The sequence below is a fragment of the Ovis canadensis genome, chromosome 22 (assembly GCF_042477335.2).
Source record: "Ovis canadensis isolate MfBH-ARS-UI-01 breed Bighorn chromosome 22, ARS-UI_OviCan_v2, whole genome shotgun sequence".
Taxonomy (NCBI): Eukaryota; Metazoa; Chordata; class Mammalia; order Artiodactyla; family Bovidae; genus Ovis; species Ovis canadensis.
Window position 1 is genome coordinate 50088217 of NC_091266.1, and position 18743 is coordinate 50106959.

General features: G+C 44.9%; 1 protein-coding gene and 1 non-coding gene across 6 annotated transcripts in view; both read right to left on the bottom strand.

Annotated features, from left to right (window-relative positions):
* Positions 1-18743, bottom strand: part of AFAP1L2 (actin filament associated protein 1 like 2) — a 117736-nt gene that overhangs the window by 73793 nt on the left and 25200 nt on the right. The window lies entirely within an intron of this gene.
* TRNAY-GUA (transfer RNA tyrosine (anticodon GUA)) lies at positions 3588-3659 on the bottom strand. Its single transcript has one exon. It is a non-coding gene; the product is annotated as a tRNA-Tyr (tRNA).

Genomic DNA, 18743 nt, shown 5'->3' on the forward strand with positions numbered 1-18743 from the left:
TTTTTGCCACAGCATACAGGCATGTGGAATCTTAGTTCCTCCTCCAAGGATTGAACCCATTCCCCTTGCTCTGGAAGCAAGGAATCTTAACCACTGGCCCACCAGGGAAGCCCCATATGAGTATTTTTGGTCCTCCTTGGGCACCAACCTGACAGTAAATATAATTGAGACTAGTCACAGGTAGCCCTCTTGAGAGTCCTTCGGACTGCAAGGAGATCCAACCAGTCCATCCTAAAGGAAATCAGTCCTGAATATTCATTGGAAGGACTGATGCTGAAGCTGAAACTCCAGTACTTTGACCACTTGATGTGAAGAACTGAATCATTGGAAAAGACCCTGATGACAGAAAGATTGAAGGTGGGAGGAGAAGGGGACAACAGAGGATGAGCTGGTTGGATGGCATTACTGACTCTACGGACATGAGTTTGAGTAAGCTCCGGGAGTTGGTGATGGACAGGGAAGCCTGGCGTGCTGCAGTCCATGGGGTTGCAAAGAGTTGGACACAACTGAGTGACTGAACTGACTGACTGACAGGTAGCCATCCAGATGATCCAGAAGAGGCTTAAAACAGTTTAATAAATTATTACCGAGATGAAAATTTAAATCATCATAGACAGCTTAGAAACAAACAATATCTAGGGCCCAGTTTGAGAAACAAAATCTTAATGCAAGGCAGAAAACCACTTCCAGTATCTTCCGAGGAACTAGTCCCCACCCACCACTGCAGTCCCTACAGAGCTCATGACCTTCACAAGGCCTTTCTAGCCAAGTCTGTCCAAATCCAGTTACTACAGTCAGTTTACGGGGCACCTTTGCCTTTAGCATCCTTGAGATGCCCATCATGCATTTGTAACTACCTGTATCTTTGGGGCTTAGACTGATAATAAAGATGTTCCCAGAGTGACTGTGTAGTGAGCAGATTCATTAATTACAGAAAAGAGCTGTGAGTCTCAGTTATCAGTAACAAGATTCTATCTCTGAACAAAAGGGAAAGATGCTGAGATACTCGTGAAAGATGCCAACTGAGGCAGGGTTGTGAAAAGGCAGCCCTGGTCGGGATTCTGTCAGGAGAGAGCACACAGCCTTCCAGCAGGGAGGGCTACGTGGGGACCTCAAAGCCAAAGGGCAAAGTCATGATGGGTGGAAGGAAAGCAAGAATCACAGCCTTTATTTTTTTGTTGTTCTGCTTTTGAATATTTATTTACTCATTTGGCTGCACCAGGCTCGTTGTGGTATGTGAACTTTAATTGCAGCACGTAGGATTGAGTTCCCCGACCAGGGATCGAACCCAGGGTTCCTGCTCTGGGAGTATGGAGTCCTAGCCACTGGACCAGCAGGGAAGTCACAAGAATCACTGCCTTTGAGCAGGTAACTTATTTGTGCCCAGTATGCTTCCTATAGGGTTTCTGAAAATGGAAACAGAAAACCAGAACCCAAGCCAAAAAGAGGGGGAAAGAAAATATACCCCAAATGTAGGCTAAAGTTGTAAAGAATAGGAAATATGAGCTTTGCCTTCTGAGGTAGTCCAAAGACGTAAAGGAGGGGAGGCAGTTATTCTTATCTGGACACATACCAGTCCTTTGCCTTTTTCCTGGTACTGCATTATAAGAGAGATGCTTCACCTTTGACAGATCAAGGCTCCTCCAGTGTTTTCTCATACTATTAACATTTATCGGCGGGGCTGAGCTGCTGAGCTAAGATGGCCGGGCCACCACACGCCCATGAACACGGCCCCTGATGTGTGGGAGGGACAGCCCACACGTCACCTTCTGGCTGAGCCAAAGGGAAAACAGAGCTTTGGGTGACTTCCCATCTCTTCTGTGTAACGGGAGTCTTCTTGACAAAAGGCGAGAAGACAAATAGCCTTCTGGAAATGCTCCGTCTGTGCCAGGGCAAAACAGCATCAGCTGTTTGCAGACAGACATTCTGGGACTTAGACTCCTATCAGGCTGACCTTGTGTTCTCTGAGGACGTGTCATGGAAAGCGAACTTCAGGGAGCATCCCATCTCTAAAATGCCAAGGGAAAAATGACTCGGTGATTTGGTCCATCTGTCTAGGGCAGCCGCCTCCATCTCACACCCCTGCCTGATTTAACCCCAGCGCAGCCCAGTGCCGTCCGGTACTAAAGGGACAGGATGTGGTTGTGGGCAAGAGCTAAATGTGAAAAGGCTTGTTTGCAGAGCAGCCAGGAACTGACCAATAATGAGCCCCAGTCCCCGAAGCTGCTGATAACAGAAGGTCAGAGGCCACGCTAGAATGTAACCTCTAGTAAATCACTGTTAATTGCCACAGAGGGGAATGGAGGCTCTACTTGAACTTGCAAGTTGATTTCAGGTCGTTCCACAGCCTTTCTGGCGGCTCCCTGGCAAGGAGGCGGAGGCAGGCAGAGGGGCTGGGGAGAAAGACTGCTCTTCACCCTTTTCTAACTGTGTCCTTTTTAGCAGCAGTGAGTGCAAATGCACACACCCACGAGAAGGCACGCACACTTGCTACCAACAGAAAGCTTACTTCTTCCCACCCTTGCAGGCCAGGCTACAGCATGGCTCTTGGAGTAATCAATTACATGAACACATTAAGGTACTCTGCTGCACACAGGGAGCAGAGACCAGAAGCCAGAATCACAGAAGTGGATTCCACAAGTAGATGAGAGCCAAGCCAGGGCTGCACGGCCCTAGTGGTGGAGGAGATAAGAGGCTCCACCTGCTTCACGGGGTAGATGGCTCAGAAAAGGATGCCACTATTTAATAAGTACAGCACCAGTACATTAGGGACAAAAATCCTATCTTTCTTGAAAACTGATTATGACTGCAACTACACGTCTTCCTTGTGACTACGGTTTCCTTGGCTGGGTGTGGAAACCTATTGTTGATTTTTAACAACTTTTAGTGAAAAATTTAAATAAAATTAATTTTTAATGAAAAATTTCAAACATATAAAGTAGGAATAGTAAAATGAACTCCCCATGAACCCATGATTGGGTTTCATCATTTTCCAACAGTTCTAAGCATTTTGGCATTCTTATTTCATCTCCTGTTCCACTTATTTTTGCTGAAGTATTGAAAACAAATCTGTTCAAAATACAGTAAGTCCTGCACTATGCATAAATACCCCAACATGTCTCTGTCAGGTAAAATCTTTTTACATTCAACACCAATGATCATACAGGTGAATGAATAAAAAAGATGATACATATAAACAATGGAATATTACTCAGCTATTAGAAAGAATGAGATAACGTCATATGCAGCAACATGGATGGACTCCGAGATTACCCTGCTAAGTAAGAGAAAGACGTATTATATGATCTTTAAAAAGTGACCAAAGGAACTCGCATACAAAAAAGAAAAAGACTCACTGACTTATGAATTCACTGAAAATGAACGTATGGTTACCAGTGGGGAAGGGTAATGGGGAAGGACAGACTGGGGTTTGGGGTTGATGTGTACGCATTGTGTGTGAGTGTGAAGTCGCTCAGTCGTGTCCAACTCTGCGTCCCCGTGGACTGTAGCCTGCCAGGCTCCTCTGTCCATGGGATTCTCCAGGCAAGAATACTGGAGTGGGTTGCCATTTCCTTCTCCAGGGGATCTTCCCAACCCAGGGATCGAACCTGGGTCTCCTGCATTACAGGCAGACGCTTTATCCTCTGAGCCACCAGGGAAGCCATGTGTACACATTACTATATTTAAAATAAATAACCAACAGGGACCTACTGTACAGCATAGGTAACTCTGCTCAACACTCTACAATAACCTAAATGGGGAAAGAATTTGGAAAAGAATAGATACACGTCCAACTGAATTACTCTGCTGTACATCTTAAACATGACATTGTTCCACTACACTCCAATATAAAACAAAAATTTTAAAAATAACAGTGATCATACCCAACAAATGAACATGACTATTTCTTACTCATTTTGGCACCTCTAGCCCAGACGCAGGATGCAGAAGGTCATAATGGGAGGAATGGAGACGCCCTGTCCTCTTTTGGCATCACCAAGCCAGGGTGACCTTAGGCAAGCTGATCAACTTTCCTGACCCGTAGTTTCCATACCACTAAGAGAAAATCAGAGGAGTGGGTCTCTCAGGTTTTATACAAACTCCAAATATAGCTGTTCTCAGATATCTGAGGGTCCTATAATACTGTCTAGAATCCACTTTCACACTCTTCTTTGAACAGTACAATATATGTGTGTGCAAGTAAGTTAGCCTAAATCTACACCCCGGGGTGGGAGGGGCTCATGTTCAAAGAACCCTAAACAGATTACACACACCAGAGGTTTTGGCTAGCTGAAAGACCCCACTCACAAATCCGTACCCCAGAGGCAGCTAGACAAGGCTTTACTTACCTTGAAGGATGCTGAAACTATTTCACTGCTGACATGAGTGCCGCTCCCACAGAGTAGCTAGAAACTCTGTTTCAGAGCTTCCACCCTCACAAGAATTGGGTCTGAGACAAGCCAGTGCAGTATTCACTCACTACTGGATGGACTACCAGGGGACCTAATTCTGCCATGAGCATTTTCTTGAACCTGGCTTCAGCGAAGTGCCTGGTGGGCAAAACCAGTGAACACCAGAAAGCTGGGGCTTCATCAGGTCCGTAGAACAGATTAAGGCTCTTATTCTATCTTCTGGCTCATGGATATTTGGGGTGTAGCTGAATTTAGTCTGATGCTTAGCTTCATCTTTACATAGCAGCAGGGACTGAAACTGTGGGGGAGGGGACCTAGGTCCCCTTTCATATCTTAACCGTTGGAAGTCACCCAGTTTGTCAAAAGCACCCACAGTGTGGCTCTCTTCCCACTTCTAAACTTTTATTTGCAATATTTCCCTTTATTTGAATTCCCCCGACCCCCACCTCCATAAATCCTTTCCAGCTGTTAAAGCCCAGGGCAAATCCTGCTTCCTCCAAAGGGCCTTTCCTAGCCAACAAGACCCAGGCAGCAGTCAGGCAACAGTAAACTAACCTTTACATTTCCCATGACCGTGAGATATATCTGGGGGCTGCAGGAATGCTTCAAGCTAACTCACTCCGGCAGGCTGGTGTCTGCGGGGCCTCGCACAGGGTCGACAGCGAGGAGATTGGTTGGTGAAGGCCAAGTGGAGGTCTCAGTCCTTCTCTCTCATTTCTCCCCACCTGCCACTGGGCAAAGCCGCTAAAATAATGCTGAAAACTTTTCTCAGTCCACCTGTCAACATGCTCAGTCCTCACAGGAGAAAGCCAGGTGGGTTTGTGCGGGGGAAGGAGAGTGGGGAAGAAGAGGCAAGGCCTTGGCCACCATCTTGGAAAGAAGAAAGTCAGTCAGCTGGGAATAGGCAGGTCATAAAATTAAAGGCTTCTGGTGTGGGCAGCTGTAAATGCTGATTCTGAAGAAAGCAGACCGGCAGAGCAAGACCCCTCATCAGTTCAAAAAAAAGATGATTTACCAAGGTCAGAATTTGGGCCATGGAAAATTCCCTGTGTTTATGCCTTTTTTTTTTTAACAGCCCAAGAGCAGAGGGAAGCTTATTTTTCTGTGGGGGCTGGGGGGAAGGCCACTATACAGCTCATAAACCTAGTGAATTAAATAGGATTCCAGCATGTGGGTAATATGGATGAGTTCTACTGTACTGAACGACCTCTCTCCACGAGAATCACTCCATTAACTTCTCCCCAGCAAGTCACATCCTGTAGAGACAACAGCAACGAAGGTCTCTTTCCCTAAACTTGGATGAAACAGCAAAATTCCTGAGTAATGTGTTCCAAATCGAAGCTTCTCCTCGGACTTGGAAAGGGATGCTGCTGTTAAGAATGGTTTTGTGGAGAATCTCAGGACAGTTGGAGAGTTTAACCCTGAGAATGATCACTGGTCTTTCTCCTTGGTCCCTGGGCAGTCACCTGGGCAGGCCCGGAGCCACCTTGGGAGCCCTCCCTTCCAGCCCAGAAAGCCCAGGCACCATGATTCATGCCAACAGGTTCCCAGATTTTCCCTCTGTAAACACCAAGTCCAGCGCTGGACTGTCTTGCCATTGTTTGGCCAGAATTTATGGCTCAGATAAGGGAAGCTGCATGGGGCTGGGTGGGGTGAGAGGGGCAGGGCTTGCCACGAGTGAAATAACCCAGTATTTTCTTTTGCTTTTTTCTCCATATCTCAGTGTCCAGAGCAGGCTGAGGGTGACCAGCTCCGGAAGCTTCCATGATGCCAAATACCTTCTCAATGACTTCTTTTGTGTACTTTCTTCTATTTTTATTAAACTTTTACTGGAAAAATGGAATGTATGCAGGCACATGGTAAAAATATACTCATTTGTTTATTTATTTATTCATATCAAAACAGCAGCACAAACATAGATGGTGAAAAGCTTCCCTCCCAACTCAGAACCCCCAACACTAGCCCCTTCGCTGGAAACTACTATCAATGGACTATGTGCCTTATCAGAGACTTCTGATGCATACTAGTCTATATAAAAAAATACATAAAAAATACAGGGAAAGCTCTCTTATATTAGTAAGCTTAGACTACCCATGGCATTCTGAACCTTGTTAGTTTCACTTGTCAATGCCCCTTGGAGATACACTTTGGGCAATACATGGATGTGCCTTGTTCTTTTAAACAGCTGCATCTACTCTGCTGAATGGATGCAATGTATGTTTAAAATATAATCACTGTGCTTATAAAATACTGGTTATTATTTTGCAAACCTAAACTGCAAGAAATGCACGGTAAGGAGGAAAATGTCTTTAACTCTTCCTGCCTCTCTTTCTTTAAACCTTTCAATTCTAATACCTCAAAGTCCCCCTGGTTTCCCAGAATGCTGACATTCCAGGACATACACGTGGTGGCCAACAGAAAGGACAGAGACTTGAAAGACAAAGGCCAGAGCCCTGCCTCCATACCCTGCTCTTAGTCTTGGAAGTCCCCAAGCCTTTGTTACCATGGTTGCCTATCAATGCACACCACCCCCCACCCCACCACCGCCACCCTTCTCCCAAGGCCAAACAGCAGGATAACTTTGCCCTTCTCTGCTTGTAAAATCAGCCAGACCTGGGTTCACAGTGGACAGGAGATTGACTGAGATCCCAAGATCACACCTGCCTAGATACAGAAGGTAGGAGGCCTGCCCTCGGGGTCTTCTGTCTAACGTCAAAGAGAAACACCACAGATCCATCGATTCAAACCATCTCACAAACTCTACACGCCAAATCCTCTCCCAGTCCCCAGGCTGTGGCTTCAGCATTTCAGGCTGGGGAGGACATTTTGTTGGTTATTTCATGGACTTTAACATGCCCACTCCTTACGTCTCCTAGGCAACGTGACCCCAAACATCCCAGCTCAAGTCACAAATTTGAAACGCCTGCACATTATCATTGGATTTTTCTGAAACTTGGTCATTCAAGCAGAAAGGGAAAAAGTGTTTCTGGAAACTCTCTCCATGAAACAAACAGTACAGCTGGCCAACCCTCTGGCACGGAACCACCCTGCCCGGGGCACCAGGCCTGCCCGTGAGGACGGGTCTCACGTGGGGCGCTGCAGACACGCAGCTGCCCCGGGAGGGTCTTCACAGACACCCAGCTGAGGGACGGAGAGCCCCGTGTGTCCCGGAAGACTCTCTGAGAGGCTCCCTTTCCCCAGCCTTGGCCTCCACATAAAGGCCGGCGCTGCAAGCCTTGGCTCTATGGGGCCTGTCTTGCTGGTTGGGGAGTAGCAGGGTTTGCTCCAGATTCGTTCCCAGATTTGTCTTTTGCTGCTCAGCACTTACACAGGAGCTGCCAGAGTCCTGAACTCACCCCCTGGCTGGATGATTCTAGAAGGAAGAAAAAAAACAAAATCCTGCAGCTGTTTCAATTTCTCCATCCTTGGAAAGACCTTCCAACTAGGAGCTGGAAGAGGCCCAGGGCTGATGTTGCATTCTGAAGAAACTGTTTCCTAGACAGATTTTAGAGAACTAGGTTTGTGGGATGATGGTGCTGGATATTCCATCCCTCCCAGCCAAGGAGTGGCCCATGGGAGCAGGCGTGCCCCGCGGCAGTGGTGAGAAGGGAGTTTGTCACCAGGCCAGATGCTACCTGGTCTGGTACTATTTCAGATTTGTTAGTGAGCTGAGCTAGTCACTGAGGCATTAGGAGGGTTACCGCCTCCTCTCCAGATCCTCTAGGCCTGGGGTCAGCAAACGGTGACCCACGGGCTGGACTGAGCCCACCCTGTTTCTGTACAGCCCTCATGCTAAGAAAGTATTTCACACTTTTCAATGGTTGAAAGAACATTCAAAGATGATTTTGTGACACCTGAAAATCATACAAAATTTGAATTTCAGTGACCATAAATAAAGCTATGTTAGAAGACAGCCAGGCCCATTTGTTTACAGCCTGTGGCTGCTTCACACCAAAGTGGCAGAGTAGAGTCCCTGACGCACAGACCATATGGCTATAAACTCTGCAATACTTACTGTCCGCCGTTTACAGAAAAGCGTTCTGGTCCCTTCCTTCTACAGCATGCCGCTAGGTAAAAACCAAGGATATTATGTAGGTACTACTCTAACAAGAGAAAGCACAAATCTCCTATTGACAAAATTCAAAATACAGTGATTGAGTAACTGTTTTATAATACAGGTCTAACGTGAGTGAAAATATTTTTATGGGTGGGGGATATTGGGCTCACTGGGGGCTCAGAGTAAGAGTTCCCTTTCACTAGATTGATTGCAAATGTTCACCTGTAAAAACCTTTCTTAGCTTGAAAGCCACTGGCCAGTACAAAAAGGAAGAAGACTTCAATTTTCTGATTTCTTATTTCAGTTCCATGAGAGTCTAACTGGGAGCAAATATTAAACATTTGAAACTGGATTTGGGACAACAAAATATTACATGGTCAATTATATTGTTCCCTTCTATCCCTCCCCTACAAAATTCAGCCTCTTAAAGGAACCACACACATTAAAACTTGTGTGAGAGACTGTGAGATCTGCCAGAGGAAGGGGCGTGTTTATTTATAAGCACTCTGACTTGTGACATAAACCCACATATATGGAGGTGGGGTAGGGGTGGTGAGTGCAATACAGAGAAGTATGAAATGTTAGCTACACGTAAGGACTTCTAAATAAGAGAAGAGAAGGAAGAAATAACAGTTAAATAATAGAACTGAACTCTGACACCAACACTGCTGCTATGGTAGCACGTGACTGGCCTGCCACTGTAGGAGACACAAGAGATGAGGGTTCGATCCCTGGGTTGGGAAGGTCCCCTGGAGTAGGAAACAGCAACCCACTCCAGTACTCTTGCCTGGGAAAATCCATGGACAGAGGAGCTTGGCAGGCTACAGTACAGGGGGTTGCAAAGAGTCGGACACAACTGAGCATACGGTATTCAGTATTTATTTACTATAAATGCATTTTCTCCTAACAGGGGGAGAGAGTATTCAGGTTCTTTTACCCAGAACTGAGGAACCTCTACAATCATTGCTTCTTTTGAAAGAGGATCATGGCAATTGCCAATCTCAAAACCCACAATCACTCTGAAACAGTCACAGGGATTGAAACGATGCTCCAAATTCAAACCCTGATAAAGCAGTCGTTGAATGTGTTATATCCAGCTCTGTCGACACTCAATTAAAAACACACATTATGACTTCAACCCTATCCAAGGGATAGAAATACTGAAGATGTAAAAATAGAGAAACATGGGAAGAATAAAAGACCACCCAGGCAGAATCAGCCAGAGCCTGAGAAATCACTGGAGCTTCTGGGCCTCCCTAGAAGTCACCACCCACAGAGCCTTGAGCCAGAAGGAGCGGGAAGGAGATGATGGGGAAAGTCCAGGGGAATGGGCCCGGCACAGCCTTCACCTGCCTTTCTGATGCAGGAGAAAAGGGCACTCTGCTGGGCGCCTTCAAGCATCACCAATGATATTATACAAGTCAAGGTCATAATACACAGAAAAAACGTCGCCTTTGGCCCACAGCTTGCTCCTTCACACTTACCCCTTCTCTCCTGCCCCTGGCTTCCCAAGACAAAGTGCACCCACCTCCGAACAACCAAACATGGGACGCCATAAACTTCACCTTGATTAGCACACAAAGAGTTACCACTCAAGTTCAGTACATGGAATATTTTACCAGATTATTGAAAAGCCCAGCAGAGATGTTCCTTTGACACAACTCTTCAGAGAAGTCAGTCTCAAGGTTAGGATCAAAGGTGGCACAAAGCATGATCTATAAACTAGATGACTGGAGTCCAATCAAGGACAATTCTGTGCTTCTTGAAAAGAAGCCATCACTGTGCTCATGTGCAGGACATGAACACTTCTGGACCATCTGCTGGGTCATAGACATTGTACCATATACAACGTGTATTCATTAAGGAGTACCCCTTTTCCATCCGCGGTCAGTGCTGTCTACAGAACCAAGATCTTGGCAAAATAGCAGTTAATGGAACAGAACAGTTATGCATTTCCCCCAGTGTGATGATGGAATTATTCAATCACTATTTATTGAGCTTCTATTCTCCTCTAATCATTGAAAAACCCAAGAGAGTTTCAGAAAAAAAAAAAAATCTACTTCTGCTTTACTGACTATGCCAAAGCTTTTGACTGTGTGGATTACAATAAACTGTGGAAAATTCTTAAAGAGACAGGAACACCAGACCACCTGACCTGCCTGCTGAGAAATCTGTATACAGGTCAAGAAGCAACAGTTAGAACTGGACATGGGACAACAGATTGGTTCCAAATTGGGAAAGGAGTACATCAAGGGCTGTATATTCTCACTGACTTATTTAACTTATATGCGGAGCCACAAAATGCCAGGCTGGATGAAACACAAGCTGGAATCAAGACTGCCAGGAGAAACATCAATAACCTCAGATATGCAGATGACACCATCATTATGGCAGAAAGCAAAGAACTAAAGAGCCTCTTGATTAAAGTGAAAGAGGAGAGTGAAAAAGTTAACTTAAAACTCAAGATTCAGAAAACTAAGATCATGGCGTCCAGCCCCATCACTTCATGGCAAATAGACGGGGAAGCAATGGAAACAGTGACAGACTTTATTTTTTGGGCTCCAAAATCACTGCAGATGGTGACTGCAATGATGAAATTAAAAGACACTTGCTCCTTGGAAGAAAAGTTATGACCAACCTAGACAGCATGTTAAAAAGCAGAGACATTACTTTGCCAACAAAGGTCCTTCTAGCCAAAGCTCTGGTTTTTCCAGTAGTCATGTATGGATGTGACAGTTGGACTATAAAGAAAGCTAAGCACCAAAGAATTGATGCTTTTGAACTGTGGTGTTGGAGAAGACACTTGAGAGTCCCTTGGACTGCAAGGAGATCCAACCAGTCCATCCTAAAGGAAATCAGTCCTGACTATTCATTGGAAGGATTGATGCTAAAGTTGAAACTCCAATACTTTGGCCACCTAATGTGAAGAACTGACTCACTAAAAAAGACCCTACTGCTAGGAAAGATTGAAGGTGGGAGGAGAAGGGGATGGCAGAGGATGAGACGGTTGGATGGCATCACTGACTCAATGGACATGAGTTTGAGTAAGCTCTGGGAGTTGATGATGGACAGGGAAGCCTGGTGTACTGCAGTCCATAGGGTCGCAAAGAGTCGGACATGACTGAGAGACTGAACTGAACTGAGATACAAAAAAAAAAAAAGAGTAAGATTTTAAGGCATTTCTGTTTTTAAGAATAAGACGTTTCTACGGTCAAAAGCCTTCATTTCAACTCAGCAAGACAGTGATGAGCCAATAGTGAGGGGAGCACAGAGAAAGGAGCATTTATTGGCCTGAGAGGCTTAGGGACCAAGCATCATGCAGGTGGGCTCCATTTCGAAGGGACACGGCGAGTTCTCCCCATGTCTGGGGGTGTCTGGGAGGGCTCATATATGTTTTCTGCAACATTTCTCAGCAGTTGCTTCCCAAGAAACTAAACCACGATTCTTCTGGGTCTTTGCTGGTGCCACACCTCCATGTGCTGTGACCCTATTTGCCAGGAAGTGTCTCGGACAAGGAGGGCTGTCCCAGCAGAAACAGAGCCTGAGTCAAGGGGAAGGGCCTTCAGAATGAGGATCCAAGTCACTAGGTGTCCCACCACCTGCTAGGGGACTGCCCTGTTGGCAAAGAACATGGAGGAGAATTCTTCTTTCCGTCATTCATGGAATTCACAAGGCAAGTTGCTTATGATTCTTTCTTATCTGAATGCTAAACATGTTTCTAAAATAAGCACTAGCTTTGTACTGAATCGGAAACAGACTGGAATTTTTAGTCAGTGAGGTGCAAAAGCATGTCATACTACTGAAGCTTGTACCTTTGTTAATCCTCACCAGTGCATAACCTTGTAGACACCTGGATGGAACAAGGAAAAGGTGGGATGTGAAAGTCACTCAGTCGTGCCTGACTCTCTGTGATCCCATGGACTATACAGTCCATGGAATTCTCCAGGCCAGAATACTGGAGTGGGTAGCCTTTCTCTTCTCCAGGGGATCTTCCCAACCCAGGGATCGAACCCATGTCTCCCGCATTGTAGGTGGTTTCTTTACCAGCTGAGCTACAGGGGAAGCCCAACAATACTGGAGTGGGCAGCCTATCCCTTCTCCAGCGGATCTTCCTGACCCAGGAATCAAACCAGAGTCTCCTGCATTGCACGCAGACTCTTTACCAGCTGAGCTACTAGGGAAGCCCATAGAAAAAGTGGGAACACCACACACAGAAAAGGTGGAAACACACACTAAACTCCTAGCCCTTCCCAGGGCAAATTGAGAAGCTTTCTATGAACAAATATTAAAAGTGCTGCCACTGTCTTCATTATCACTAGAGGCCAGGAGATTTAAAATCTAAATGAATATCTTCTAATACAAGGAACTACAATTTCTACATGAGAAAGGTAAAGTCTTTCTCCATTGTTGTTCAGTCACCGAGTCATGTCTGACTCTTTGCAACCCCATGGACTGCAGCATGCCAGGTCTCTCTGTCCCCCACCATTTCCTGAAGTTTGCCCAAGTTCATTGCTTCGGTGATGCCATCCAGCCATCTCACCCTCTAACATCCTCTTCTCCTTCTGCCCTCAATCTTTCTCAACTTTTCCAATGAGTTTTCTGTTTGCATGAGATGACCAAAATACTGAAGCTTCATCATCAGTCCTTCCAGTGAGTATTCAGGGTTGATTTCCCTTAAGATTGATTTGATCTCCTTGCTGTCCAAAGGACTTTCAGGAGTCTTCTCCAGCACCACAGTTCGAAGGCATCAATTCTTTGGTGTTCTGCCTTCTTTACTATCCAGCTCTTGCAACCATGTGTGACCACTGGGAAGACCATAGCCTTGACTATATGGACCTTTGTCGGCAGAGTAGTGTGTCTGCTTTTCAATGCACTGCCTAGGTTTGTCATTGCTTTCCTGCCAAGAAGCAATCATGTTCAGATTTCATGACTGCAGTCACCATCTGCAGTGATTCTGGAGCCCAAGAAGAGGAAATCTGTTACTACTTCTACCTTTTCCCCTTCTATTTGCCATGTAATAATGGGGCTGGATGCCATGATCTTAGTGTTTTAAATAGTCTTAAGTCAGCTCTTTCACTCTCTTCCCTCACCCTCATCAAGAGGCTCTTTAGTTCCTCTTCGCTTTCTGCTATTAGAGTACTATCATCTGCATATCTGAGGGTTTTGATATTTCTCCCACCTGTCTTGATTCTGGCTCGTAACTCATCCAGCTCAGCATTTCTCATGATGTGCTCAGCGTATAGGTTAAACAAACAGGGTGACAGCAGACAGCCCTGTTGTACTCCTTTTTTGATCTTGAACCAATCAGTTGTTCCATACAGGGTTCCAACTGTTGCTTCTTGACCTGCATACAGGTTTCTCAGGAGACAGGTGAGATGGTCTGGTATTCCCATCTCTCTTAGAGCTTTCTACAGCTTGTCATGATCTACACAGTCAATGCCTTCAGCATAGTTGATGAAACAGAGAGAGATGTTTTTCTGAAATTCCCTTGCTGTTTCTATAATCTAGCAAATGTTGGCAATTTGAGAGTCTTTCTCCATAAAGCAGTGTTATTTTGCTTTCCCTGCAAATGTACCACCTTTCAGACTGTCAGAGACCTCTGCTTCTAAAATGATGAAATTAAATTGCATTGAAAAGCAGACACATTACTCTGCTGACAAAGGTCCATATAGTCAAGGCTATGGTCTTCCCAGTGGTCACATATGGTTGCAAGAGCTGGATAGCAAAGAAGGCAGAACACCAAAGAATTGATGCCTTCGAACTGTGGTGCTGGAGAAGACTCCTGAAAGTCCTTCTAGAATGATGAAATTAAATTAAGCCCCCCGCCCCCAAAAAAACCAAAGCTAAGGGTCTGGGAGATAAGTAATGACTCCTATTTCCCAGTTTCCCAAGACCCACAGTCTAAGAAGTTCCCCGAGGAAACCTATGGAGGAACATTCCAGGCCTGCAGGGATGTTCTAGCCACCATGGAAGACCAAGAACACATCACTGGTCATCACTAAGGGGGGTCAGGGCCAGTAAGCTCCAGACCCACCAACCCTGAGGAAGCACCTGCCCCTGGCATGGCCTGGACCAAGACATGCACCAGATGGAGAAGCAGCGACTTCTCCGTGCACCAGATGGAGAACCACGCCAGAAATACACACATCACCTACACCAGCTCCTCTGCCACGGTGATGTCTGACACAAAGTCAGCACAACCAGCATCCTCAAATCCAGGTCACCCTGACTCAGCCTAAATATCTTCTTTTCCCACGATAAAAGGCAAAGGACAAGTCACCCACCACCCAGCGGAACTGTTAAAACTTTGGAAGAGTTTTCCCATAAAACAAAGGTCTTTAGGGGATGTTAGGAAGATGGAGGCAGAGACAGACAGACATTTTTTTCTTGAGTGGAAGTTCTGAAATATTGAGGCAACTTGGATTGCATTTTTATTGCCACTTCCAGACAAAATCCTCCTGAGACTTGTTCTCCATGGGTTTACCCGACATTCTTACGAGTGAACACTTCCAGGGTGGTCACATGGTCCTCTCTTAATCCCATAACCCTCCGAACTCCGAGTGTTTGATGAAGTCTGAGGAAGTGAAAGTTAAGTAGGTCTTTTCCTTGAGTAAATCAGTTCCCTTGCCTTACAATTCCCCAGAGAGTGGAAATCAGCCAAGGTCAGGACAGTAAGTCTGCCTGGGAAGAGATGATTTCATTGGTTGGGACTTTATGGGGCTTGTATGTTTTATATGGCAAATACTCTGCTATCTTTTTGCAAGGGGGTAAAAACAAAACAAAAACTCTATCCCTGGCAGGGATCTTGAGTCACACAATCTGGGGAGAGAATGTAGCTAACATCCAACCTTATTTCCCTACTGTCTGGAGTCTCAATGGCAATTTGGTATTAAGGAATGATAGGGTTTTACATCCAAGAGGCTTGCATTCCAAAGTGTGGGAGCTCTCCTCTGAAGGCTCATTTACCCTGGTCATTCCATGATGAGGAAGCAGACACTGGGCCCAGGGAAGACCCCGAGTGAATTTACACCCACTGCCCTAGAATGTCTCTCCATTGACAAAGCACCCAAGAGCACCTGACCCAGAACTTTTTGAAGACAACCCTGTATGTCCCTGGTTCAGTCCCCGGGTCAGAAAGATCCCCTGGGGTAAGAAATGGAAACCCACTCTGGTAGTTCTGCCTGGAAAATTCCATGAACAGAGGAGCCTGATGAGCTGCCATCCCTGTGGGGTCACAAAGAGTCAGACACGACTGAGCGCGCACACACACAGACACTGTCTGCCCCAAAGCCTTGGTTTCCTCATGTCTCTAACGGGAATGCAGAGCTCTATCTATCCTCACAGAATCGTAAAATCAAATAAGATAATTCACCTAACAACATTTGTTAGAGGCATGGCAATGAGAACTCTTATTTCCTACAAGCTTCTTGGTGGCAGGAGCAATGTTGGATTTGATTTGCACAAACTCGAACTCTGTACTGCATATAGATCAGGGTTTAGGAAGTGCCTGTGATGAGTGGGTCTTTTAAAAAATTAAGAGTGAACGAATATGTCACAAAGCTAAAGCAGTGTGGCAATAACATGTGAATGGTCAAATAGATCAACCAAAAACACTAGCGTGCACAGAATGTGTGTGAGCTGTCACTCTAGTCATGTCTGACTGTGTGTGACCCTGTGGACTGTAGCCCGCCAGGCTCCTCTGTCCATGGGATTCTCCAGGCACGAATACTGCAGTGGGTTGCCATGCCCTCCTCCAGGGATCAAACCCACAACTCCTATGTCTCCAGCATTGGCCGGCAGGTTCTTTACCACTAGCGCCACCTGGGAAACCCCTCAATGTCTATCACCAACTAAATCACTGGATATACTAGGGTCTATTCTGTGTACTCTGGGGCTTCTCAGGTGGTGCTAGTGGTAAAGAACCTGCCTGACAATGCAGAAGACATAAGAGACACAGGTTCGATCCCTGGGTCAAGAAGATCCCTGGAGAAGGGTATGGCAACCCACTGCAGTATTCTTGCCTGGAGAATCCCTTGGACAGAGGAGCCTGGTGGGCTATGGACATTGCAGGGGGAAAAAATAGATAAGTGAAAAGCACTCTTCACACACGAGGGTGGCCATCTGGAAAGACAGACATTTAGAGCCCTATGCCATAACTTAGGAAGAATTTCAAATTGTACAAAAACCTGGTACACGAAAAGTATGATCACAAAAGTATTAGGAGAAAATACGACTTGTGGAAATGTAAAATGTTTAGTCACTTTGAAAAACAGTCTGGCAGTTCCTCAAATGAGTAAACATAAAGTTACCTTATAACCCAGAAGTTCTACTAATAGGTATATACCCAAGAGAAACAAAAACATATCATAAAAATTGATATATAAGTACTTACAGCAACATCATTCATAATAGCCAAAAAGTGGAATGTTCATCAACAGATGAATAGATAAACAAAGTGTGTTACAGCTATCCATAGACATACAATGGAATATTTGGTTATAAAAAGAAATGAAGTATTGATAATATTACAATTTGAACTTTAAAAATATGCCAAGTTAAAGAAGCCAGTCACAAGAGTCTACATATTGTATGATTCTATTCACGTGAGAATCCAGGATAGGAAAGTAGATTAGTAGTTACTTACGGCTGGGGGTAGAGGCAGGGAAAGGATGGAGGAAAGTGGGTGTCAGCTTAAGCATAAGGAAATTTTTTTTTAATCAGATGATGAAATGTTCTAAAATTGTGGTGATGGTTGCATATATCTATGAATATGCAAAAAACCCACTGAATTGTATACTTTAAATGGTAAGTTACATGGTATGCAAATGACATCTTGATAAGGCTGTTTTGAAAAAGAAGGAAAAAACATCTTTTAAAGTAGAATTCTAGGGGAAGACTTTCTAAGTATGAGCAAAAGCCATAAAAGGAGATAAATTTGACCACACACATACAAAAAATTCTACTTTAGAAAAATAAACATAAAAGCAAGTCAAAAGACAAGAAACTGGGCAGTGGGGAAGACGGTGCAAATTTGCAGCTCATATCCAAAGGGTTAATTCCCTTACCATACAGAAAGTGCCTACAAAATGAATTTTAAAAGACCAACAACCCCAAAGAGAAATGAGCACACTCACACACACGTGAATGGCTTGTAAACATATAAAAGGATGCTCAACTTTCCTTATAAAAAGAGAGATATACCATGGAGAGCGAGCTTTGGCCACTCTGATAGGCAAAAGTGAAAAAGTGTAATAATATATCATGCTGATGAGGGTGTAAGAAAACAGACACTCTGACACTTTGTCTATGAGCATAGAAAGGACACAACTTCACAAGAAGGTATTTATCTAGTCAAACTGTAAATGCGTACATCCCTCGACCCAGCAATTCTGCTTCTGAGATTTCAGCCTGAGATGAGATCCTTGATGTATGTGAAATGACCTGCATGCAAAGAAATTCATGGTGACACTGTTTGTTAGAGCAAAAGATTGGGAAGCCCAAGAATACTGGAGTGGGTAGCCTATCCCTTCTCCATGGGAACTTCCTGAACCAGGAATCAAACTGGGGTCTCCCGCATTGCAGGCGGATTCTTTACCAGCTGAGCTACCAGGGAAGCCTGTATACCTACATAGCTGCTTCTATATGTACTTTTTTTTTTTTTTTTGAAGGATATATAAAACTGAAGCAGTGCTTGCTTCCAGCAAGGGAACATGAGTAAACAGGAGTAAGAGGGAGGTTTACTTTTTACTCTACCCTTTTGCTTTTTAAAATGATACCGTGGGGTTGGGGGTGGGGGACATCCCTGGTGGTCCAAAGACTCCACACTCCCAGTGCAGGGGACCCGGGTTTGATCCCTGATCAGGGAACTAGATCCCACAAGCTACAGCTGAAGATCTCATATGACACAACAAAGATTCTTCACGCTGCAGCTAAAACCCAGCACAGCCAAAAAACAAAACAAAACCACAGGGGTTGAAAAGAAGGAAAGAAGAAAGGCCAAGGGGAAGTGAGAGAGGGTAAGAGTGGAGGGAAGGAAAGAAAAAGGGAAGAAAGGGACAGTGAGGATTATTGCAGAGAGGAAGAAAAATATTTGGCTAAATATATCCTTCACAGATAATATCATTGAGGATGGAATTCTAGGGATTTTCAGATTATAAATTTCTGCTGCATATGCATATTTGATAATAAACATGCATGACTTTTGCCACAAAAAAAGACATAAAATTACTACATGAACTCCTTACAGAGTGAAATAACAGTTTGAAAAATGTAGC